Genomic DNA, 25,810 nt, shown 5'->3' with positions numbered 1-25,810 from the left:
TATTATACATGCATACAAAAAAAAAAAAATGCATCCGTTTCTAGTCCACTGCAGGATAAAGGCCTCATACGTGTCAATTCATGTCATGGTTTTGGTCATTTTTCATCTCCACAGTGGCCAGCATCGGATTTGTAATGGTGGAAAATTTTTTGTCTGATTGCTCAAAGCAACGTAGTATGGGTGTTCCTAACTTGTACAGCTTCGCTGATCATTGTGCTACACAAACCCTTTCACTAGGCTAAGGCATCCCAAATCGGAAAAGGATTATACATACATACGTACGCACATTGGCGAATATATAGGCTTCCAAAAAATTCCCCAACTTCATCTTGTTCCTAGAGAAGTACAAACCATTTATTAATTTTTAGGAAATGATTCAGAAATTGTACTGATGATATTAAGAAAAAAAAAGGTTGTTAGCGAATGGCATGTGACCGCTGTTTCCAAACCCACACTTATGAAGTAGTTAGATCCACTTTGAAGTCAGCTGTCGGTACAGATAATTGTACCAGGCTATCCTCGTGTTCCTGAAAATTTTTCTTGAAGTTGTTTTTAGTAATTTGGTCCATTTTATGATTGTTGTTTGTTGATAGGTAAATGTAAAATGCTGTGTGGATTATGCTCATACTGTGTTGAAAATATTGAGGATAAAAACATACATGAGTGACTCTATGTTATAATACTTTTAGGCCATAAAAAACTGATTGCCAAGATGAGGTAACTTGTACAATTCAAAAGTCTCTCTCTCTCTCTCTCTCTCTCTCTCTCTCTCTCTCTCTCTCTCTCTCTCTCTCTCTCTCTCTCTCTCTCGCTGTGGAAAGTACCATCTTGTCTAAGGGACTGTATAAGTTTGACTCATATCTCAGATGAAAATTGGAATTCTCTCTCTCTCTCTCTCTCCCTCTCTCTCTCTCTCTCTCTCTCTCTCTCTCTCTCTCTCTCTCTCTCTCTCTCTCTCTCTCTCTCTCTCTCTCTCCTCTCTCTCTCTCTCTCTCTCTCTCTCTCTCTCTTTTGTCTAAGGGACTGCATAAGTTTGACTCATATCTCAGATGAAAATTGGAATCTCTCTCTCTCTCTCTCTCTCTCTCTCTCTCTCTCTCTCTCTCTCTCTCTCTCTCTCTCTCTGTGCATGGACAGTTTACCATCTTGTCCAAGGCACTGTATAAGTTTGACTCATATCTCAGATGAAAATTGGAATCTCTCTCTCTCTCTCTCTCTCTCTCTCTCTCTCGTTTGATGAAAAGTGGAACGACTGCCATATGGATGGGTGGAGCATCTCACTCGCATATCGTTAACAGACTACAGTACTTTGCTTTGACTCAATGCCCATTTCCAACTCCTGTCTAAGGCACACCTATATTAAAGAACTCTTGATTTGTATTGACAGGAAAAATACAAGTTATCTTTAAAGTTAGATAGTTTCAACAAGGCATCTCTGGCAGGATTCACACGCCTACTCAGAGAAGTGAGAAGTAGGAATCATTATTTTTGACATGTCTAGCAATTGTTACTATTATAAGATAATTGATTTGTATGAAAAAGAATAATATTTTCATGAAGTTTTCCTTAATTTATGAGCTTTAAGTAATTATGTATGCAATCCCACGCGTCTTACTAGCTGCGCATTTGTTCGTATAGCTGATCTCAAGTAAAATTCCCTTCACTTGAGTAACCTAATTAATATGCTTTATTATTAAATGTAAATATATCAAGTTTGTATATGTAGAAGAATAATTAATTGAAAACTTTGCTTTTTTCAATATTAAACTTACCCGGTGATCATATAGCTGTCAGCTCTGCTGCCCGACAGAAAAACCTAAGGACAAAATACGCCAGCGATCGCTATACAGGTGGGGGTGTACATCATCAGCGCCATCTGTCGAGCAGGTACTAAGTACTCCAATGTCAACAAAGAACCAATTTTCTCTCTGTCGTGCCACCGGCAAGACCTACTAAATACGCTGTTGTTTTCTGGATTGATTTTCACGTTATTTGGTGAAGTATTCATTTCTGGTTATTAGCTATCGCTGTGCAGAAGTTATCTTCAATACTTCCTTGCATTCTTTTATTGAATTTTGGATTATTTGTTGACGACTTGGATAGATTTTGAATTCCCCCTTTGACTAATTCAAGATGTCTGACCCTTCTCAAGTCCCCAAGTACAGGAAGTGTAGCGCTAGGGACTGTTCAAGGCGTCTTCCGAAGGCCTCTATCGATCCGCACACCATTTGTTCCAATTGTAGGGGTAAAGCCTGTCAATTGGAAGATCGATGTGAGGAATGCGTTGGGCTTTCGGAATTCGATTTTCAAGAATTCCTGAAATATGCACGTAGGCTAGAGAGGGATAGAGTCAGGAGGAGTTCGTCTCGCTCAGTTGATTTTTCCTCTCCCCATGCCCCACAACCTATTCCTTCCCCTGTAGTGGTTGCTCCCGACCCCCCTGCTAGCTCTCATCAACCTTCGATGGCAGATATGATGCGTGCCATCCAGGCTCTGGGTGAGAGTCGAGTCATTGGCGAATGACCGCAATCAACTCATGGCTGACGTCAGGGAGTTGAAAGGTAAAAGTGCAGTGGGATGTGAAGTGAGTGTTAGTGCAGTGAAAAGTGTCAGTGTTACGCATGAGGGTGCGTCTGTTCGTGCCTGTCGTCCTCCCAGTCCGGGGGAGAAGCAATGTCGTACGACCAAAGGGTTCGACAGGCTTTAATCAGCGGACAGACGTTCCCTCCGTGGTTTCGGACGTATCTTGCCTAGATCGTCCCACCCACAAGAAGGCGAGTGAGCCCGTTCATTCCTCGTCTGCGGAAGAGGTTTCACGCCAGAAACGATGGACCAAGGTCTCACGGCCTCTTAAACGCAAGGTCCCTTCCGAGCAAGTCCAACGGCCCAGGTGTAGCCACTGGGTCAGTTCGGACTCGCTGCAGTCCTCCGACGACTGCACGCCTCCTAAGAGAGGCAAAGTGGTACCGCAACAGGCAGTAACTCCGTCTGTTGCCGCACCAGCTGCTGTAGACCCTAAGTGGTCTTTGCTACAGTCTATGCAGACTCAGTTAGCTTCCTTTATGCAGGAGTATCGTGCGGAGAAGGTTGACGCTGCACCCGTTAGCCTACAACCAACCACGGTTGTGCGCCCAGCAGACGCTGAGGCTGCCTGCTCCCACACTCCAGCTGTGAGAGCTGCACCACCCATGCGCAGTCGACCCTGCCAGACGCATGTTGACGTTCACCGACGCACGGAACCCTCCGTTGATGTTCGTGTGCTACCACAACAACAGGAGGGTGGAGTTAAGTTGCCGTGTTTTGACGCGGTGCGTCAGCCTCCGCAATCCACGGTGGTCTCCGCTATCCGACCACAGTCAGGAGTAGACGCTTTGCGTCCCACTCAGCTATGGTTGTTGCCAGTTCTCAGACTGACCAACAGTTCCATGACGTTGGGTCCAGTGCAGCCACGCATGCACCCGTGCTGCCGGACTCAGCCGACCAGCTTTTACCTACTCCTTTGCCGCTTCCTCCTCAACATTCAGACGATGGACTCTCTGATGATGACGACGCTGCACATCTTGACGACCAACACTCGGACATCGACGAACCCAAGACCACGCCTCCCTCCTTAGACTTTAGGAAAGTGCTTGCGCTGTTCAAGGATTTATATCCGGATCAGTTTGTGTCTGCAGCACCACGCTCGCCTCCCTCTGAGTTCGCTTTAGGCATGCACTCAGCAGCTCCTGCCTTTACGAAGCTCGTACTCGCTCGCTCGTCCAAGAGAGCTTTAAGGGTACTGGGAGAGTGGTTGCAGTCCAAAAAGCAACTTGGGAAGACAACCTTCATGTTTCCCCCGGCCAAGCTTGCTTCCAGATCTAGCGTCTGGTATGCCACGGGAGAAGTTCTCGGCTTGGGAGTTCCTGCCTCTGCCCAGGGCGACTTCTCAAGTCTGGTAGACTCTCCCCGCAGGCTGGCTATGAGACGCTCCAAGATTTGCTGGACTCCTTCGGATATGGACCATCTTATGAAAGGAGTTTTCCGTGCATTCGAAGTCTTTAACTTCTTGGACTGGTGTTTGGGAGCGTTGAGCAGGAAGACCTCCCCTTCTGATAAGGAAACTTCCATGCTCATTATGTCCTGCATGGACAAAGCCATACGGGATGGTTCTAGTGAGCTTGCGGCTTCTTTCGTGTCCGGGGTCCTCAAGAAGCGGGATCACCTTTGCTCCTTCTTGTCAGCTGGAGTCACCCCATGTCAAAAGTCGGAGCTTATGTTTGCTCCTCTCTCGAAGTGCCTCTTCCCTGAGGAGTTGATCAAGGAGATTGCCGCCTCCTTGATCCAGAAAGACACTCATGACCTGGTTGCGTCATCCGCACGCAAAGCCACCCCTTTGCCATCTGTGCCTAGACCCAGGTTGGACACTCCAGCGTCAAGATTCATTCCGCCCTTTCGTGGCAGAGCCGCCAGCAGAGGAGGTGCTCGTGCCGAAGGTCAACGCGGGAGCAAGAAGAAGGGTTCCAAGTCATTTAAAGGCAGAGTCTGACTGCCACCTTCTTCAGACAGCAGTGGGAGCCAGGCTCAAGAACTACTGGCAGGCCTGGGAGAACGGGCGCAGACGCACAATCTGTGATGTTACTCAGAGAGGGGTACAAGATTCCATTCTTGCGCAAGCCCCCTCTAGCAACAACTCCCATCGACCTCTCTCCCAGGTACAGAGAGGAGGACAAGAGACTAGCTTTGCAGCAAGAGGTGTCTCTCTTACTACAAAAGGGAGCGGTAGTCAAAGTCCGGGACCATCAATCCCTGGGCTTCTACAACCGTCTCTTCTTAGTGGTGAAGAAGACAGGCGGGTGGAGGCCGGTGCTAGACGTCAGTGCCCTGAATGTCTTTGTCACAAAGCAGACGTTCACCATGGAGACGACAAAGTCGGTTCTAGCATCGGTCAGGAAGGAAGACTGGATGGTCTCGTTGGACCTAAAGGACGCTTACTTTCACGTCCCCATCCACCCACATTCCCAACCTTTTCTAAGGTTCGTTTTCGGGAAGGTGGTATACCAGTTTCAAGCCCTGTGCTTTGGCCTAAGCACGGCTCCTCTTGTTTTTACGAAACTGATGAGGAATATTGCCAAATTCCTGCATTTAGCAGACATCAGAGCCTCCCTCTATTTGGACGACTGGCTTTTAAGAGCTTCGTCAAGTCGTCGCTGTCTGGAGAATCTAAAGTGGACTCTGGAACTGACCAAGGAATTGGGTCTCCTGGTCAATATGGAAAAGTCCCAACTCGTCCCATCCCAAACTATAGTGTACCTAGGTATGGAGATTCAGAGTCAAGCTTTTCGGGCTTTTCCGTCGGCCCCCAGAATCAGTCAAGCCCAAGAATGCATCCAGAACATGCTGAAGAAGGACCGATGTTCAGTCAGACAGTGGATGAGTCTGATAGGGACGCTTTCATCACTGGAACAGTTCATCGCGTTAGGGAGACTCCACCTCCGACCCCTTCAATTTCACCTAGCTGTTCACTGGAGAAAGGACAAGACGCTAGAAGCGGTCTCGATTCCTATTTCCGAGAAGATGAAGTCTGCACTGACTTGGTGGAAGAACAACATTCTCCTCAGAGAGGGTCTGCCACTGGCTGTTCAGACCCCCAACCACATTCTCTTCTCGGATGCATCGGACACGGGCTGGGGTGCGACATTGGACGGTCGGGAATGCTCGGGCACGTGGAATGCGGATCAAAGATCATTACACATCAACTGCAAGGAGCTACTGGCAGTTCATCTGGCCTTGAGAAGCTTCAAGTCCCTCCTTCTAGGCAAGGTGGTGGAGGTGAACTCCGACAACACCACAGCCTTGGCGTACATCTCCAAGCAAGGAGGGACTCATTCGAGGACGTTGTACGAGATCGCAAGGGACCTCCTCACCTGGTCAAGAGATCAAAACATTTCGCTAATAACGAGGTTCATTCAAGGCAGCATGAATGTCATGGCAGACCGCCTCAGCCGGAAGGGTCAAATCATCCCAACAGAGTGGACCCTTCACAAGAATGTATGCAAGAGTCTATGGGCCTTGTAGGGTCAGCCTACCATAGATCTGTTTGCAACCTCGATGACCAAGAGGCTCCCAGTTTATTGCTCACCGATCCCGGACCCAGCAGCAGTTCACATAGATGCCTTTCTTCTGGATTGGTCCCATCTAGACCTTTATGCATTCCCCCCGTTCAAGATTGTCAACAGAGTACTGCAGAAGTTCGCCTCTCACGAAGGGACAAGGTTGACGTTGGTTGCTCCCCTCTGGCCCGCGAGAGAGTGGTTCACCGAGGTACTGCAATGGCTAGTAGACGTTCCCAGAACACTTCCTCTAAGAGTGGACCTTCTGCGTCAGCCGCACGTAAAGAAGTTACACCCAAGCCTCCACGCTCTTCGTCTGACTGCCTTCAGACTATCGAAAGACTCTCGAGAGCTAGAGGCTTTTCGAAGGAGGCAGCCAGAGCGATTGCTAGAGCAAGGAGGACATCCACTCTTAAAGTCTACCAGTCGAAGTGGGAAGTCTTCCGAAGCTGGTGCAAGTCGGTCTCAGTATCCTCAACCAGTACCTCTGTAACTCAGATAGCTGACTTCCTTTTATACCTTAGGAAGGAAAGATCTCTTTCAGCTCCCACGATCAAGGGTTACAGAAGCATGTTGGCAGCAGTCTTCCGTCACAGAGGCTTAGATCTTTCCAACAACAAAGATCTACAGGACCTCCTTAAGTCTTTTGAGACCTCGAAGGAGCGTCGGTTGGCCACACCAGGTTGGAACTTAGACGTGGTACTAAGATTCCTTATGTCAGAAAGGTTCGAACCACTTCAATCAGCCTCTTTTAAAGATCTCACTTTGAAGACCCTTTTCCTCGTCTGCTTGGCAACAGCTAAAAGAGTCAGTGAGATACACGCCTTCAGCAGGAACATTGGATTTACATCTGAAACGGCTACATGTTCCTTACAGCTTGGTTTTTTAGCCAAAAACGAACTTCCTTCTCGTCCTTGGCCCAAATCGTTCGATATTCCAAGCCTGTCTAATTTGGTTGGAAATGAACTAGAAAGAGTCCTATGCCCTGTAAGAGCTCTTAAGTACTATTTGAGACGTACCAAACCATTAAGAGGACAGTCAGAAGCTTTATGGTGCGCTATTAAGAAACCTTCTTTACCTATGTCGAAGAATGCAGTTTCTTATTATATCAGACTTTTGATTCGAGAAGCTCATTCCCATCTGAATGAGGAAGACCTTGCTTTGCTGAAGGTAAGGACACATGAAGTTAGAGCTGTCGCAACTTCAGTGGCCTTCAAACAAAACAGATCTCTGCAGAGTGTAATGGATGCAACCTATTGGAGAAGCAAGTCAGTGTTCGCATCATTTTACCTTAAAGATGTCCAGTCTCTTTACGAGAACTGCTACACCCTGGGACCATTCGTAGCAGCGAGTGCAGTAGTGGGTGAGGGCTCAACCACTACATTCCCATAATCCCATAACCTTTTTAATCTTTCTCTTGAAATGTTTTTATTGTTGTTTTTTGGGTTGTACGGAAGGCTAAGAAGCCTTTCGCATCCTGGTTGATTTGGCGGGTGGTCAAATTCTTTTCTTGAGAAGCGCCTAGATTAGAGGTTTTGATGAGGTCCTTTAGTATGGGTTGCAACCCTTCATACTTCAGCTCCTAGGAGTCGCTCAGCATCCTATGAGGATCGCGAGGCTCAGTAAGGAAGACGTACTTAAAAAGGCAGAGTAATTGTTCAAGTCGACTTCCTTACCAGGTACTTATTAATTTTATGTTTGTTATTTTGAATAACTGCTAAAATGAAATACAAAATACTTAGCTCTTAATGTTAACATATATTGCTGGTCTCTACCCACCCCCCTGGGTGTGAATCAGCTATATGATCACCGGGTAAGTTTAATATTGAAAAATGTTATTTTCATTAGTAAAATAAATTTTTGAATATACTTACCCGGTGATCATAGATTAAAGGACCCTCCGTTCCTCCCCAATAGAGACCCAGTGGACCGAGGAGAAAATTGGTTCTTTGTTGACATTGGAGTACTTAGTACCTGCTCGACAGATGGCGCTGATGATGTACACCCCCACCTGTATAGCGATCGCTGGCGTATTTTGTCCTTAGGTTTTTCTGTCGGGCAGCAGAGCTGACAGCTATATGATCACCGGGTAAGTATATTCAAAAATTTATTTTACTAATGAAAATAACATTTTTCCAGATTGAAGATTTTTCTTAACTTAAACCTTATTAGTTATTTCCTCTTTTTCAAATCTTTACAGGACTCTCTCACCGCTCGACTCCTCATCTGGAAGCAGATGGTACGCTGTCTGGTTATTCAGTCTATCCACCCTCCAGGGTGCTTCACTAGAAACATGTCGGGCTTTGACGAGACGAGATTAAACTGACGACAGGTGTCGGTCAGCATTTGACTCACGCGTTGGTAAGGTCGCTGTCGATATTTTACATTTCTCCATTGATATACGAGTTTCATGCAATTATTAGTTACGTTTAACCAATCAGTGAATTGAAGACTGCAGTGGTTAACCCTTTTACCCCCAAAGGACGTACTGGTACGTTTCACAAAACCCATCCCTTTACCCCCATGGACGTACCGGTACGTCCTTGCAAAAAAATGCTATAAAAATTTTTTTTTTTCATATTTTTTATATTATTTTGAAAAAATTCAGGCATTTTCCAAGAGAATGAGACCAACCTGACCTCTCTATGACAAAAAATTAAGGCTGTTAGAGCAATTTAAAAAAAATATACTGCAAAATGTGCTGGGAAAAAAATAACCCCCTGGGGGTTAAGGGTTGGAAATTTCCAAAGAGCCTGGGGGTAAAAGGGTTGATACTTGACAATCCATTATCCAAAATACTGTAGTAATAGTTTCTTCTAACTTGAATGCAAACCCTTTTAGCGAGGTAGTTTTCTAGCCTCCCACCTTTGAGTCAGGGAGACACTCGCTTTTGACTTTGGCAGTTTTTTTTTAAGCTTTGATTTGCAGAGGCTATGTATTTACCCCTGTCATGTTTGTTTGTGAGCAACTTTATACAAAAACTACAGTACTTATTTTAATAAAACTTGGTAGTTATGTAGGGTATGACCCAAGGATGAATCTAAAATTTTTTGGCTAAAGTTTATCAAAGTATAAGTACACAGAAGTACTTTCAATGAAAATAATTGCAATGTTAATTTTTTGTTTGTGAACAATACGCAAAAACTATTGAACCAATTTCAACGAAACTTGGTTGCCATGTGCGGTATAACCTAAAGACATCCATTAGATTTGAATAAAATGCATCAAAGAAAAATTACTCAGTGGAGTTAAGAGCAAAATAAGACTGTTTGGCGTGGCGAAGGAATTTCCTCTACCGAGTGCCCCTCTAGTTTTGCCTGTTTTGATCTTTCGCTTTCTGTTTTGGGAATGGGTTTGGAGACAGACAAGTGATAGATTAAAAGAAGAAAATGTGTATGCAGTTGTTTTTAAGATACACTGTAAATGTGGAACAGGTTTTATTCCTCTTAGGTGGTATTAATCTTTGCCTTCATTTCCTCGCCAGTGTTCTTACGACAACAGCAAATTGACAAAGTGAACCTAAGGAAGCTGGGACAGAATTCCTCAGACATCGTTGGTGCTCTGTCAGTAGGAGAAGGTTTTGTTGTTGCAGAGTTTTTGAAGGGAGGGGCCTACTCCTTCCTCCCTCCTTCTACCCCTGCAGTGATTTCCTGACTCCTGTGGAGGCACTAAGGGGCGTACTAACTGGTAGTGTTGTCTCTATCTTTAGGGAGAGTCCACTGTGGCCTCATCCATTGAAGAAGGCAAACAAGAAGATCCAATGCATTCCTCATCTCTTGAAGTTTCTCCTTTTTCCTTTTCCTTATCTTTGTTGAATTCTCTAGATGCTTACTTTTAGAAGGACAAGTAGAAGATGGCATCAAAGACTATCGATAATTCGTGTATGCATAGAATCTGACTGATCTCTCCCTTCGTACATGCAGGAGAGACAATGCCGTACTGAGAACCAAACAACCTGGAATGGCGCCTCGGTACGTGATACAAGTATTCATGTTCAAGCCAACAACCGAACTTGGCATGCACGGTTTTAGTAACTGGAGTGTGAATACCTATATCGCATACAGAGACACCTTCCTGCTCTATGTTGGTTCCTGGTACAGCATCCATTTTTCTAGCTCCTGGTCTCGACCAATCTCTCTCCCTTTATCTCTCAGGGAGAGGGTGAAGGTGGTGCTGAAAACTCACCAACCAGAAAGAATTTCAAGCACGTGGTACAGGGGCTTATGCCCTCGCTGTCGGCCACTCGGTCAAGCATGGGCGATCGAGGTATATCTTGATCTCTCTCCCTGAAGTGGCTTCAATCCTGAAGGTAGAGAAGTCCACTCTGGGTTGGGTGAAAAGAACCAGTGATTATTCTCATCTCTTGTAGTGGGATGAGATATTGCCTCAAGCTAGCTTAAGTGGGAATACAGAATATGGTCTCCACTTGGTAGGTCCTGTCCCGATCGTTCAACCTTGCACAGTGAATAACTGTGCAAGGAATGTCACTAAATATGCAATACTTGCATAAGGATGAAATAAAAGGTTCCTGGGTCCCCGTAGATATTCCCTTACACTGGCACAAACCAAATCGCCTATCACCTGTTTCTTACAGTCCACGGGCTTTCGTGATCATGAAGGGAATGTTCTCGGCGCTCAAACAAGCCCATATATCCCCCATTGCATGTGTGCGATGATCAGAAGGGCTGCACAGCACGCGATGCACTTGGCGCTCATTATCGCAATCTCCTGCACACACTCCCAAGGGTAAAGTACATGGTACTTCTTCAGCCTCTGTGGGCATGAGAGCCAGAGTATTTCATCTCCTGTAGAGGAATCTAATTATCAGTGAGCTTACCTTTCAACTTCTTCAGGATATACCCAGTTCCATTCTCAGGCAAGACCATGCATACTCTGTGAAGAAGGAACTGTATTCTGAGATGCACGTTGAGACTTCCTTTCGTGGGAGGGATTAGGAGTCCTAGGGCTTCAATGTACCAGTGGCACCTGGCTCTGGATCAATGTCCTTGCACTAATTCATTCTTAGCACTACAAGCTTACCAACAGATTTGATAGGAACTCGGTACTATTGACGAGTGACAAAGCTGCGATTGTGGCTTATGTCAGCAATCCAGGAAGCACCGTGTCGTACAACTGCTAGTTGGCAAAGCAGTTGCACATCTAGGCAGTGTACAATTCTGTAGAGGGATCATCAGAGGTCATTCCAATAAGAGGAATGTTTTACCAGACACACTCAGTCTCTCGGGGGAGGTTGTGGGATCAAATTTATCCCAACTTAACTGCACGGCGAAAGGCATCTGACTCTCAGGATCGCAGGCAATCTGCCTGTTCGCCACACGGCTGAACAGGAAACTTCCGGTACTCTGCTTCCTATTCCAGACCTAGTAGTGGTATTCAAGAATGCCCTCAAAATACAATACTTTTTGGTTTATAGAGGCTTCTTCCCTCCTAAGGACTAGTCTCCTTTTTAAGCATGTTGGTTGATATTTGTGTTGGAACAAGTCCCAAATTTAGGTAGTTTGAATTTCTCCCTACCATACAAATCTTTGGCATTCAAGTTACACTTCCTGCCTCAGTCACTTCGCAAATCCTTGACCTGAGGTCTAAAGCGAGTGTCTACATCCCCTGTCGGTACTTAACTACCTCGTTAAAACTTTCATTGGCCGTGCCAGCTTCGCCTAAGTCATATTCATATATCCTATTTAATGGATTCAGGTTTGTATATAGTTAAGAAATATACTAATAATTTTAAAATTCATGATGTTTACTCCCTATTCTGACTGTTATTTCCTATTTAATGGATTCACGTTTGTATATACAGTAGTTAGGAAATATACCAATTACTTAAAAATTCATGATGTTTTCTCCCTATTCTGACTGTTATTTCCTATTTAATGGATTGACGTTTATTTATAGTTAAGAAATATACTAATAATTTTAAAATTTATGATGTTTGCTCCCTATACTGACCGTAACTTCAATGCTCTGTCGTTGATCTGATGGTGAGTGTGGAGATTTTCATCAATATTTTCTTTAATCATTTTCATTTTGTTCTTGTCCCACCATATAAGGTTTGATGTAGGACTTCACCCTTCTTATCCCACAAGTCTTTTGTGTTCGTTAGTGTATGTCCCATCATTATATTATATAAGGAGATGTAAATCATTGCAAATGACTTGGGTACAGATAAGGGAAGGTCGTGTTACGAGTATAAACTGTTGTTCTTTAATGTGGTAATTATAGTTACTGGCTGGTGGAGGACAAAGAAAACCTCATACCTCAGCTCTATTCTATGGCCTCATAATCTGGCTGATTTCAACTTTTGTTTTTTTTTATTTTAGATTTCCTAAATGTCCCGGTAGATAATGGTGTTAGTGAGATATCAATAGGAGAAGCCAAGGATATGCAGTGTTTCACGGTAACTGTAGTCTATCTAATTCAACTTTGAAAACAATGCCGCAATGATGCGATAGTTGGTATGTTTACACCTGTAGGAGTTGTTGGTAAGCACTGCTGCAGTGACGAGGGGGTCATATCGTTTACACCTGTAGGAGTTGTCAGGTAGCTGTTGTCCAGGTAGGGTGTTTGCCCCGGGGGCTCCGAGGCTGTGAATTTATGGCGCCGTACTTTTCCTGCTGTTTTCCTTCTTGGTTGGTGAGTTGCAACTAAAATGTCGTCCATTACTCCTGCAAAGGAAGCTTGTAAGGCAACTTTAACTACACTGTAATTATCCGACAGTTTTTTTCTGTGCTACCTGCCATTATTCAACATACGTGTTCCTGTCAGGTGGCATATTTGTTACTGTTCACTTCCTCGCTATTGTGGCCTTGCTACGACAACGTGAACCTAAGCAAGTTGGCATTCCTTAGACATTGCTAGTGCTTTGTCTGAGGAAGGAGTGTTGAGGAAAAGGTCACCAACTCACCACCATTCTCACTTTCAGGGTCTTCCCTGCCCCACAAAGATGCTAAGGTTGTTTCATCTGTTATTGCCATCTCTTCAAAGAGTATCTGTGGTCTATCCTTATGGAAGCCTTGTCATTGGCCTGCAGTACCTTGTAAGAGGAAAAGTTCAGGTTCTCTCTCGTCTGTCGCATCGTCGTTAATCTTCGCTGCAAATTCTAGAAGGAGAAGTAAATGTCATCTAGGAGGTCCGGGAAGACAGATTGATGGGTGCATACATACCCTATTGAGAACGTGCTATCCAGGGACAAAGATCATATTACGTTTTTGCCTCATTTGCGATGTGAGATGGTGCATATCCATCCCTGATTTGATGTATTGGTACATTATTATTATTATTATCATTATTATCATTATTATTATTATTATTATTATTATTATTATTACTACAAACTAGGCTATAACCGTAGTTGGAAAAGCAAGATGCTTTAAGCCCAAGGGCTCCAACATGGGAAAATAGTCTAGTGAGGAAAGGAAACAAGGAAATAAACAAACTACGAGAGAAGAATAAACAAAATAACATTTTTCGAGAACAGTAATGATATTAAATTAGATCCTTCACATATACACATATACAATAACTGAGGAAATAGATCACATGCCACCTGTTTCATCCCAATGCTCCAAGTCCTGAGATCTGCCAACACACTGGGATTCTTCATTGCGTCGAGATTTTCTACGCACCATAAGCGTTCCATGACACGATATCTTCTATTGTGCTAAGACCTTCCAACTCATTCACGTGATAGAGACTTGGAACGGGTGACTTCTCGGGTTCAACCTCGGCACTCGTTCAAGCACCAGGAAGCTACGTCGTGCATCCTCTCAGATGAAGGGGTGGGGGAGGATGATCAAACGTTTTATCATAAATGTCCATGCATTTTGACACTTTATCCTTGGTGACCCTAGCCAGACACCTGCCTCGTCTTCCTGTCCAGGTCGTTGGGAGTTTGACAAGCGTCGTTAGTTATGCTTCTACACAAGATCAAAGTGATTTGATATTAACAGGGAAAGTAAACAAGCTAGTTGGTTATAAGAATTTCCCTCGTAAATGTATTAAAGGACAAAGGTATGTACAGAATGTCCCCAACTGACAAATATTTTACATAGAAACATTCCACTTACTGAGGTTTAACTTGCAAACATTCAGAGATACAAACACACATCCAACTGAAAATAACAAACATAAGGTAAAGAAATGTTTCAAGAAAATAATATTTAACCCTTTAACCCCCAGGCTATTTGGAAATTTCCAACCCTTAACCCCTTATGCCCCTTTCTAGCCCTGGTTTGAAGAAAACAAGAAAAAAGTAATGAAGGAACTTATCCTTAAAATGAACAAAAGCTAATTTGAAAACATTATTTTCTTATTTCTGTCATCAACATTATTAACGATTTTCTTATTACTTCTATTAACATTATCAATGATTTACTTATTACTGTTATTGACATTATTAATGATTTTTTTATTACTGTCATTAACATCATTAATGATTTTCTTACTGCTTGTTTGTCTGCTCTGCATGATGTGAAAAGGGTTGTTATATTATACACAGCTAGAGATATATAGATCTGTATGGTGCACAGAAGTTACAATGCATAAGTAACTAAATGTTATCAATCAAACAATTTCAACGCAGCAAAGATATCACAAATATGCAAAAACAAAATTTAAATAGCAGTTTTTTGCAAGGACGTACCGGTACGTCCATGGGGGTAAAGGGATGAGTTTTGTGAAACGTACCAGTATGTCCTTTGGGGGTAAAAGGGTTAATAAAGTAAGCAAGATGACGTTTGTAATAACCTGATATCTATTTCATATGAAACCTGACTATTTGTTGACTCTTGTAGCTGGAAATCATTGGCTGGGAATTCAGTTTAGGCCTTCCCTAGGCTAAAATGTAACAAAATCCAACTTCCTAACATCTTTTGGGAACCACTTAACCCTTTTACCCCCAAAGGACGTACTGGTACGTTTCAGAAAACTCATCCCTTTACCCCCATGGACGTACTGGTACGTCCTGGCAAAAAAATGCTATTTACATTTTTTTTTTTGCATATTTTTGATAATTTTTGAGAAACTTCAGGCATTTTCCAAAAGAATGAGACCAACCTGACCTCTCTATGACAAAAATTAAGGCTATTAGAGCAATTTAAGAAAAATATACTGCAAAATGCGCTGGGAAAAAAATAATCCCTTGGGGGTTAAGGGTTAGAAATTTCCAAAGAGCCTGGGGGTAAAAGGGTTAATCAGTAGTATATTGATACATTTTCTGCATGGTTGGAGGCAAAGAGTAGATCTTCTCCATGCCTTGCCCCACTGGCAGCTATTTAACCCTTTAACCCCCAGGCTATTTGGAAATTTCCAACCCTTAACCCCAGGGGGTTATTTTTTTCCCAGCACATTTTGCAGTATATTTTTTTTAAATTGCTCTAACAGCCTTAATTTTTGTCATAGAGAGGTCAGGTTGGTCTCATTCTCTGGGAAAATGCCTGAATTTTTTCAAAAAATTATAAAAAATATGAAAAAAAAAAATTTTATAGCATTTTTTTGCAAGGACGTACCGGTACGTCCATGGGGGTAAAGGGATGGCTTTTGTGAAACGTACCAGTATGTCCTTTGGGGGGTAAAAGGGTTAATCAGCAATATATTGATACATTTTCTGCATGGTTGGAGGCAAAGAGTAGATCTTCTCCATGCCTTGCCCCATTGGTAGATATGTAAAACAAGTTCTTTCAATCATGATTTAATTATATATGTCTGAGCACGGTGGGTGAAGGAAAGCAATTTTCCTTACTCAGTTTTGAGCATTAGACGACTGCTCGATTATATGCTGAAGGCTGATTAATTTGGAAGTCGTGTGTGTGTGTGTGGAATTTCAGAATTTCAATCTTTCGCCTTCGTTTTTGTGGAAATTGGCCTCATTATCTTTAAGTGTGTTAAGGTACCTTCAGGCACACTTTTTTTTATCTGTTTCCATATTTCCTTTCTTCAATGGGCTATTTTTCCCTATAGGAGCCCTTTGACTTATAGCACCCTGCTTTTTCAACTAGGGTTGTAGCTTAGCTAGTAATAATAATAATAATGTTATTAACCCTTTTACCCCCAAAGGACGTACTGGTACGTTTCACAAAAGCCATCCCTTTACCCTCATGGACGTACCGGTACGTCCTTGCAAAAAAATGCTATAAAAATTTCTTTTTTCATATTTTCGATAATTTTTTGGAAATATTCAGGCATTTTCCAAGAGAATGACACCAATCTGACCTCTCTAAGACCAAAAATTAAGGCTGTTAGAGCAATTTAAAAAAAATATATTGCAAAATGTGTTGGGGAAAAAAATAACCCCCTAGGGGTTAAGGGTTGGAAATTTCCAAAGAGCCTGGGGGTTAAAGGGTTAACAGCACCAAAACACGCAAACAGATAAATCATTATCATAAGTTTTTTAATTGATTAAACTTGTAGTGAGTTACCTGCCTTCTCTTTTGCTTGTTATTCCTTCTTCTTGAACTCCCCTTCCATGGGGTGTGGGGGGGGGGGGGGAGGGGGCTATGTTTAATGCCATGAGGTGCACTATAAGGGCTCAGGATCTTAGCAGCGTTCCTTCAGCCCCTAACTGCACCTGCTTTATATCCTACTTTACCCCCATTATTGCTTCATTTCCACCGTCTTCCTGTCAAATATCTTCTATCATTTATTTCGTAAAAGCAACTGCTGGGCTCTGAAGGGCCTCACAGGCCCCAATGCCAAACTATACATCCAAAATATATGATTCTTTTCATCTGTACCTTTTGTCTCCTTTTTCTTTGATATCTTGGGTCTTCATATAGGTCTTTTATCATCTTTCACGTCTACCGTTTTCCCGACTCGGCTGTTCGTTGTCCCTTCACATTTAATGAGTTCTTAGCTACAAAAAATTTCTCCTCCAACTTGCCAGTAACATGGTCTTCCATCCTTTTTCCCTCAAGCAATCTTAACATTCCGATGACAAACCTTTTCAAAGCTCTTTCATTTTCCTCTGCCAGTGCCCATGAATGTTTCTCTAGTGTTGATTAGCCGATGTCTTTTGAACCTATTGTGCTTTTTTACTCTTTTTATTTGCCATTTGTCTAGTTGTTTCTCTCTAAAAATTTTGTCCATGCTGCAGCAACATCGTTACTGTTCTCTCAAATTAGTTTCTCAAAGTCGGACATGTTTCCAAGGTAACAGAAATTATCTACGTCTTTTAAGATGTGTTTTCTCAATTCACTCATGTAATACATAATGAAAATTACAAGATAGAGCTTGCTAAGTATTCCAGTATCGATAGTGAGGTCTAAAGAAAAGCTAGGAATGACTGGAGAGAATATTTAGATAGTAAAGCAGATTTAACTCCATTTCAATCTTGCCATCCAGAGCACATCTTGTAGTACTATCTATTACATTTGGAACATTTCTGGACTGAGTGTCTCCTTTTTGCAACTCTTTGGCTCATAGCTTTCTGCTTTTCCAACAGGTCCTGATTTCCCACATTCCACTTTTCCAACAGGTCCTGATTTCCCACATTCCACTTTTCCAACTGGTCCTGATTTCCCACATTCCACTTTTCCAACAGGGCCTGATTTCCCACATTCCACTTTTCCAACAGGTCCTGATTTCCCACATTCCACTTTTCCAACAGGGCCTGATTTCCCACATTCCACTTTTCCAACAGGTCCTGATTTCCCACATTCCACTTTTCCAACAGGGCCTGATTCCCACATTCCAGCAAGGTATCCACTACTCGTGTGTTAGGTGACCTTTTTGAACACCATCAATTTTGCTTCAGATGGCCCGTCTACCTTTCCTCCTTACCAGTTCAAGCCCATCTAGGTCAGGTACTGTACTGACGTAGATAGTCACTGGTACGCGAAGCTTAGGTGGAATAAGTTGCCACTTTTCAGCACCAGTTTCTCGGTGGTCTAGTTCACCGGATGAGTACCTGTAGCAACCAGTGACATTGCCCTATCAAGCAGGACAATGCCTTAGAGACTCACCATGTATACACATGATCAGCACCCAAACCCCCTCTCCACCCAAGCTAGAACCAAGGATGGCCAGGCAATGGCTGCTGATGACTCAGCAGATAGACCTATATGCTCCCCCAAAACCCCTATCCTTAGATCACATGGATGGTGAGGTTGCAGCAACCAAAAGGAACTAACAAGTTTGAACGGGGCTCGAACCCCATTCTGCCGTTCACCAGTGAGGGATGTTAGTGAATTGGCCACCACAACCAATCAGGTACATGCAGGACAGGTGCTGTACAGACATAGGTAGTCACTGGTATGCAAGGGTTATTCAGTTTTTGTGGAATAAGTGTAAGTTACCACTTTCCATCTCCACTTTCTGGCTTGTTTAGTTCAGCGGATGCGTATCTGTTGCAACCAGTGAGGCTGGTCTTTCTGGATCACTCTCCGCTTCTTTTGACGGGGCGTAAAACTCAGGTTACTGGATTCCTGTTCCCGTGTTTTTGCCCCATTCTCTCTACGTGGAAGCAACCTCGCATATAAGTCCTATGCCAATCCAGTAGCCATCCCTTTAGGAGGGGGAAATATGAAAGAAAATGTCTAGACCAGTTTGGATCTCACCTTTCCACCAGAGGATCTACTGGAAATTGCCTTGCTACACATTTAAAGACATTGAAGAATTCACTTTCGTGGCTCAGGCGGCCTGACATTTTCCACTTGAAGCATGTTAATACATACATACATATACCAAGGCACTTCCCCAATAGCATGTTAATGTCGAATGAATACCTTTTCGTCGCTCCCTATTTTGATATCTTGAGAAGTCTTTTTTTCTTCTTGGTACTTTTTCGTTAATTTTGTAAGTTCTGAAGTACCACTCGCGTTCACATGTGGCTTTGATTTGTGTAATGATTCTGGTTAATTTTTCACTCTGATTTGTTCCATTGATATTTTACTGTGTAAATCTACTCTTGAGAATAATTTTTTGAGATTTTCTCAGTTATTGTCTTATAGCTGCATCTCAGTAAAGTACCCGGTATGTGCTTTTGTCGTTCTCCTTTTTGCTAACTATTTGACATCGTCAGTATTGAGAGGATCTCTCACTTAAGTAGGAACAACTCTCTCTCAAGTGTATTGGTATGGCTCGTAATGTTGAGACTTCAGTGTAATATCGAGATGTAACCTTGAGGAGCCTCAACGGCAGTGAGATAGGAATCATATTAGGTGCTATGGACACCTCAAAAGTTCGTACACACACAGGAAAATCTTCAGCGTCTTGCTCACCATGACCTCTCTTTAGGACCACTGCTGTAGAACCATTATTAATGTTATTGATATTATTATTATTTTTTCAATATTAAACTTACCCGATGATCATGTAGCTGTCAACTCTGTTGCCCGACAGAAATCTACGGTCGGGATACGCCAGCGATCGCTATACAGGTGGGGGTGTACACAACAGCGCCATCTGTGGTCAGGTACTCCAGTACTTCTTGTCAACAAGACCTCAATTTTTCCTCTGTCGTGCCACCGGCTAGACCTACTTGGATACGCTGTTGATTCTGGAGTTATTGTTCACGATTTGGTGATGTATTTGCTCTAGAGTTTAGCCTTCGCTATTCAGGAAGCTTTATCATTAGCTTAGCAAGTTTTTGGAATTAATTTGAGTGACGAAGAGAGTATGAACTCTCTTTCACTTTTAAATGGCCGACCCTTCCCTTAGACGGAAGTGTTGGTGTCGAAGAGAGTATAGACTCTCTTTCTTAATTTTGCTTAACAAAGTTATAGATTTATTTTTTATATCTCTCCGCCTTTTATAGGCCTCTTCGATTAACTTCCTTTTATTATAAACTTATAAAAATTAATTTTTAGGTTTGTTTATATGCGACCTTTCCTAATAGTAGGCGGTCTTTTCTTGGAACCGAAGTTAATTAACATTGAGCCCGTCATATCGTTTTTGCCTGTTAAGATTTTATGCTATTTTAATTTTAATGTTTTTGAAAGAATTTCTTTGATAGTCTCGTACTGTTTTCAAAGTTGAACTAACGTTTTGTTTTGTCTCCGCAGTTGTTGACGTTCAGAACGTTCAACTTGCGCTCTATCGTTACGATAGAGAGAGAGTATTCACGGTTTCACGTTGCAGTAAGAGTAAACCGATTCTAGCGTTTTGTTCATTCTTTCTTAGCTTAAATGGTTTTAATTCTAATAAAGGAACTTTTTATTTGGGAAATCTTTCAGTTTTTTCCTTTAACAATAATATGTTTTAACGATATATATAATTGGGCTCATCTCTCAGGTTCTAAGTCAAGAGAGAGAGAGAGAGAGAGATAGAGACGGAGGGAGAGAGAGGAGGATAAACGTTTCGTTCAAGCGGGTAACGTTGTTATCGTTTTTTGCTCTTCTCCCTAGTCTCTTTAGGGGAAGAAGGTAAAACGTTTCTAGAGTTTTATTCTTGTTCCCAGGCTTTATGCGGTGAGAGATTTTAAACGTAGTTTATTTGATCTAGTGTTTAGTCTCTTTTCCAGCCACTGAATTCTTTATCTTTCATTTTGTTTTTCTGTTACATTGTAATACTGTTTTCGCAATTACTAACTTTTAATGAAGGATAGGATTGCGTGTTTCAGGTACTAACCACTTAAAGTTTCGAGTTCAGTGAAATAAGTGCAAACAGAAAATCAAAAGTGATAAAGTGATAAGCGCAAAGTGTTACAGTGTTGCGTTCGAGGGTTCGTCTGTTCGTGCCAGTTGTTCGCCTAGTCTGGGACCTCTTACAAGCTCCCAAGCCCAGGGGAGAAGTAATGTCGAAGGACTTATGGGTTCATCAGGCCTTGATCGACGAACAGACGTTTCCCTCCGTGGTTTCGGGTGTATCCACTCACGTAGCCGACGTGATCACCCCACCCACACAAAGACGAGAGAGCCCATTTATTCCTCGTCTGCGGAAGAGGTTTCTCGCAGAAACCATGGACCAAATCTTGCAGCTTTTAAGTGCAAGTCGGTCCCTTCCGCGCAAGTCCAACGGCCTAGGTGTAGCCACTGGGTCAGTTCGGACTTGCTGCAGTACGACAACTGCACACCTCCCAGAGAGGCAAGGTGGTACCGCAACAGGCAGTAACTCCGTCTGTTGCCGCACCAGCTGTTTTAGACCCTCAGTCTCAATGGACAGTACTCCGTTTGTTGTTGTCTTTCATAGACCCTAGTGGTCCATGCTGCAGACTATACAGTCTCAGCTTGCTCCTTCATACAGGAGTATCATGCTGGAAGGTTGACAATGCAGCCTGTTAACCTACAACCCGCCGAGGTTGTGCGCTCAGCAGATACTGCGGCTGCCTGCTCCCACCCTCCACCTGTGAGAGCTCCACCTCCGAGGCGCAGTCCACCCTGCCAGACGCATGTTCTTGCTGCGCCTCCTGCTTTCATGCGTGAGCTGCCGCATCGGGAGTTGCCGGGTTCCAGCACTATGCGGCAACCTCCTCAACCCATGAGGCAGGAGCCTCATGCTATGCGGCATCCTCCTCAACCCATGAGGCAGGAGCCTCATGCTATGCGGCAACCTCCTCAACCCATGAGGCTATGCGGCATCCTCCTCAACCCATGAGGCAGGAGCCTCATGCTATGAGGAGCCTCATGCTATGCAGCATCCTCCTCAACCCATGAGGCAGGAGCCTCATGCTATGCGGCATCCTCCTCAACCCATGAGGCAGGAGCCTCATGCTATGCGGCATCCTCCTCAACCATGAGGCAGGAGCCTCATGCTATGAGGAGCCTCATGCTATGCGGCATCCTCCTCAACCCATGAGGCAGGAGCCTCATGCTATGCGGCAACCTCCTCAACCCCTGAGGCAGGAGCCTCATGCTATGCGGCATCCTCCTCAACCCATGAGGCAGGAGCCTCATGCTATGCGGCATCCTCCTCAACCCATGAGGCAGGAGCCTCATGCTATGCGGCAACCTCCTCAACCCATGAGGCAGGAGCCTCATGCTATGCGGCATCCTCCTCAACCCATGCGGCATGAGCCTCATCCCATGCAGCATGAGCCTCATCCCATGCAGCATGAGCCTCATACCATGCAGCATGAGCCTCATCCCATGCAGCATGAGCCTCATCCCATGCAGCATAAGCCGCATGCCATGCAACATGCTCTGCATACCTTACAGCATGCTCTACATACAGCATGCTCTGCATACCTTACAGCATGCTCTGCATACCGTACAGCATGCTCTGCATACCTTACCGCATGCTCCTCAATCACACATCTTTGGTTGTTGCCAATTCACAAGACTGTCAAGCAGTTTCATAACGTTGCCTTCTGGTCTGCTGCTTTTGCACCAGTGAAACCCTCACTGAGAGAACTTAGCTTTTCTCGGATATGGTTCCTGTAGATGAGAAAGTGCTATTCTCCCTCCTTCTGATATTCCCTTGAGGACTCTGTCATTTGGAGAGGAGCCTTAAGCTGCTTAGCCTCCTATGGACTTTTATTTAAGCATAACATGCTTCCAGGGAGGGTAATGGTTCCGCTTCAGTCGCTAACCCCGTCTGTTGCCACACCTGCTCCCATAGACCTTGAGCTTTGTTGCAAGACATGCAGTCCAAGCTTAGTCCTTGTTAGAGGATTTTTGTTTACGGAGTCAGTGTGTCACTGGGAAGACGTTCAACAACCAGCAGAGGTGACTTGTTGTGACGCAGTGCGGCAACCTCAGCAACCCGATAAGGAGTTGTCTGTACTACCCAGACAGTCTAGACAGTTTCGGGTTGTCGCTGTACTTCCTCGCTTCCCCATGGTTGACAGTTCACAGACTGTGCAGCAGTACCATGATCTTGTGTCCGGCTCCGTCAGACGACTGGCTTTTAAGAGCTCCCACAAGTCGTCACTGTCTGGAGAATCTCAGATGGACTATGGATCTGACCAAGGAACTGGGCCTCCTGGTCAATTTAGAGGAGTCCCAGCTCGTCCCATCCCAGACCATTGTCTACCTGGGTATGGAGCTTCAGAGTCGAGCTTTTCGAGCTTTTCCGTCGGCCCCAAGGATCTACCAAGCCCTAGAATGCATCCAGAGCATGCTGAGAAGGAACCGATGCTCAGTCAGGTAGTGGATGAGTCTAACAGGGACACTTTCATCGCTGGCCCTGTTCATCGAGTTAGGGAGACTCCACCTCCGCCCCCTTCAGTATCATCTAGCTGCTCACTGGATAAAGGACATGACGCTAGAGACGGTCTTAGTTCCTGTTTCCGAAGAGATGAGGTCTACTCTAACGTGGTGAAAGAACAGCTTTCTTCTCAAGGAAGGTCTACCTTTGGCTGTTCAGAAACCCAACCGCCGTCTCTTCTCGGACGCATCAGACACGGGCTGGGGTGCGACTTTGGACGGACAGGAATGCTCGGGAACATGGAATCAGGAGCAAAGGACACTTCACATCAATTGCAAGGAGCTGTTGGCGGTTCATCTGGCCTTGATAAACTTCAAGTCCCTCCAGCTTAACAAGGTGGTGGAGGTGGACTCCGACAACACCACAGCCTTGGCTTACTTCTCCAAGCAGGGAGGGACTCATTCGAGGAAGTTGTTCTAGATCGCAAGGGACCTCCTCATCTGGTCAAAAGATCGAAAGCTCACGCTGGTAACGAGGTTCATTCAGGGCGATATGAATGTCATGGCAGATCGCCTCAGCCGGAAGGGTCAGGTCATCCCCACAGAGTGGACCCTTCACAAGAATGTTTGCAGCAGACTTTGGGCCCTGTGAGGTCAGCCAACCATAGATCTGTTCGCTACCTCGATAACCTAGAGGCTCCCGTTGTATTGTTCTCCGATTCCAGACCCAGCAGCAGTTCACGTGGATGCTTTTCTGCTGGATTGGTCCCATCTCGACCTGTATGCATTCCCGCCGTTCAAGATTGTCAACAGGGTACTTCAGAAGTTCGCCTCTCGCAAAGGGACACGGCTGACGTTGGTTGCTCCCCTCTGGCCCGCGAGAGAATGGTTCATAGAGGTACTGCAATGGCTGGTCGACATTCCCAGGACTCTTCCTCTAGGAGTGGACCTTCTACGTCAACCTCAAGTAAAGAAGGTACATCCAAACCTCCACGCTCTTCGTCTGACTGCCTTCAGACTATCGAAAGACTCTCAAGAGCTAGAGGCTTTTCGAAGGAGGCAGCCAGAGCGATTGCCAGAGCAAGGAGGACATCCACTCTCAGAGTCTATCAGTCTAAATGGGAAGTCTTCCGAAGCTGGTACAAGGCCAATGCAGTTTCCTCAACCAGTACCACTGTAACCCAGATTGCTGACTTCCTGTTACATCTAAGGAACGTAAGATCCCTTTCAGCTCCTACGATCAAGGGTTACAGAAGTATGTTGGCAGCGGTTTTCCGCCACAGAGGCTTGGATCTTTTCACCAACAAAGATCTACAGGACCTCCTTAGGTCTCTTGAGACCTCAAAGGAACGTCGGTTGTCCACTCCAGGCTGGAATCTAGACGTGGTCCTAAGGTTCCTTATGTCATCAAGATTTGAACCTCTCCAATCAGCCTCTTTTAAGGACCTCACATTAAAAACTCTTTTCCTCGTGTGCTTGGCAACAGCTAAAAGAGTAAGTGAGATCCACGCCTTCAGCAGGAACATAGTTTTCACATCTGAAACGGCTACATGTTCCTTGCAGCTCGGTTTTTTGCTAAAACGAGCTTCCTTCACGTCCTTGGCCTAAGTCGTTCGAGATCCCAAGCCTGTCCAACTTGGGGGGGAACGAACTGGAGAGAGTACTTTGCCCAGTTAGAGCTCTTAGGTACTATATAAAAAGGTCAAAACCTTTACGAGGACAATCAGAAGCCTTATGGTGTGCTATCAAGAAGCCTTCTCTTCCAATGTGTAAGAACTCAGTTTCTTACTACATCAGGCTTCTGATTAGGGAAGCACATTCTCATCTGAAGGAAGAAGACCTTGCTTTGCTGAAGGTAAGGACACATGAAGTGAGAGCTGTGGCTACTTCAGTGGCCTTCAAACAGAACCGTTCTCTGCAGAGTGTTATGGATGCAACCTATTGGAGAAGCAAGTCAGTGTTCGCATCATTCTATCTCAAAGATGTCCAGTCTCTTTACGAGAACTGCTACACCCTGGGACCATTCGTAGCAACGAGTGCAGTAGTAGGTGAGGGCTCACCCACTACATTCCCATAATTCCATAACCTTTTTAACCTTTCTCTTGAATACTTTTTATGGGTTGTACGGTCGGCTAAGAAGCCTTCCGCATCCTTGTTGATTTGGCGGGTGGTCAATTCTTTCTTGAGAAGCGCCGAGGTTAGAGGTTGTGATGAGGTCCTTTAGTATGGGTTGCAGCCCTTTATACTTTAGCCACCTAAGAGTCGTTCAGCATCCTAAGAGGACCGCTACGCTCAGTAAGGAAGACGTACTTATTAAAGGCAGAGTAATGGTTCAAGTCGACTTCCTTACCAGGTACTGTACTTATTTATTTTTTATTGTTATTTTGAATAACTAATAAAAATGAAATACGGGATACTTAGCTTCTTTGTTAACATGTATACTGGTCTCCACCCACCTCCCTGGGTGTGAATCAGCTACATGATCATCGGGTAAGTTTAATATTGAAAAATGTTATTTTTATTACTAAAATAAATTTTTGAATATACTTACCCGATGATCATGATTTAAATGACCCGCCCTTCCTCCCCATAGAGAACCAGTGGACCGAGGAGAAAATTGAGGTCTTGTTGACAAGAAGTACTGGAGTACCTGACCACAGATGGCGCTGTTGTGTACACCCC

General features: G+C 44.2%; 1 long non-coding RNA gene across 1 annotated transcript in view; it reads left to right on the top strand.

The window, feature by feature from the left end:
• The window catches only part of LOC137636666 (uncharacterized), a 34,132-nt gene that overhangs the window by 2,053 nt on the left and 6,269 nt on the right, over positions 1-25,810 (top strand). The window contains exon 2 of the long non-coding RNA XR_011043184.1: positions 8,290-8,450. This is a non-coding gene — a long non-coding RNA (uncharacterized lncRNA). The remainder of the gene's footprint in view (positions 1-8,289; positions 8,451-25,810) is intronic.

Source organism: Palaemon carinicauda, unplaced genomic scaffold, assembly GCF_036898095.1.
Source record: "Palaemon carinicauda isolate YSFRI2023 unplaced genomic scaffold, ASM3689809v2 scaffold35, whole genome shotgun sequence".
Taxonomy (NCBI): Eukaryota; Metazoa; Arthropoda; class Malacostraca; order Decapoda; family Palaemonidae; genus Palaemon; species Palaemon carinicauda.
The sequence above is the reverse complement of the archived record's forward strand: the minus strand, read 5'-3'. Positions and strand labels throughout refer to the sequence as shown.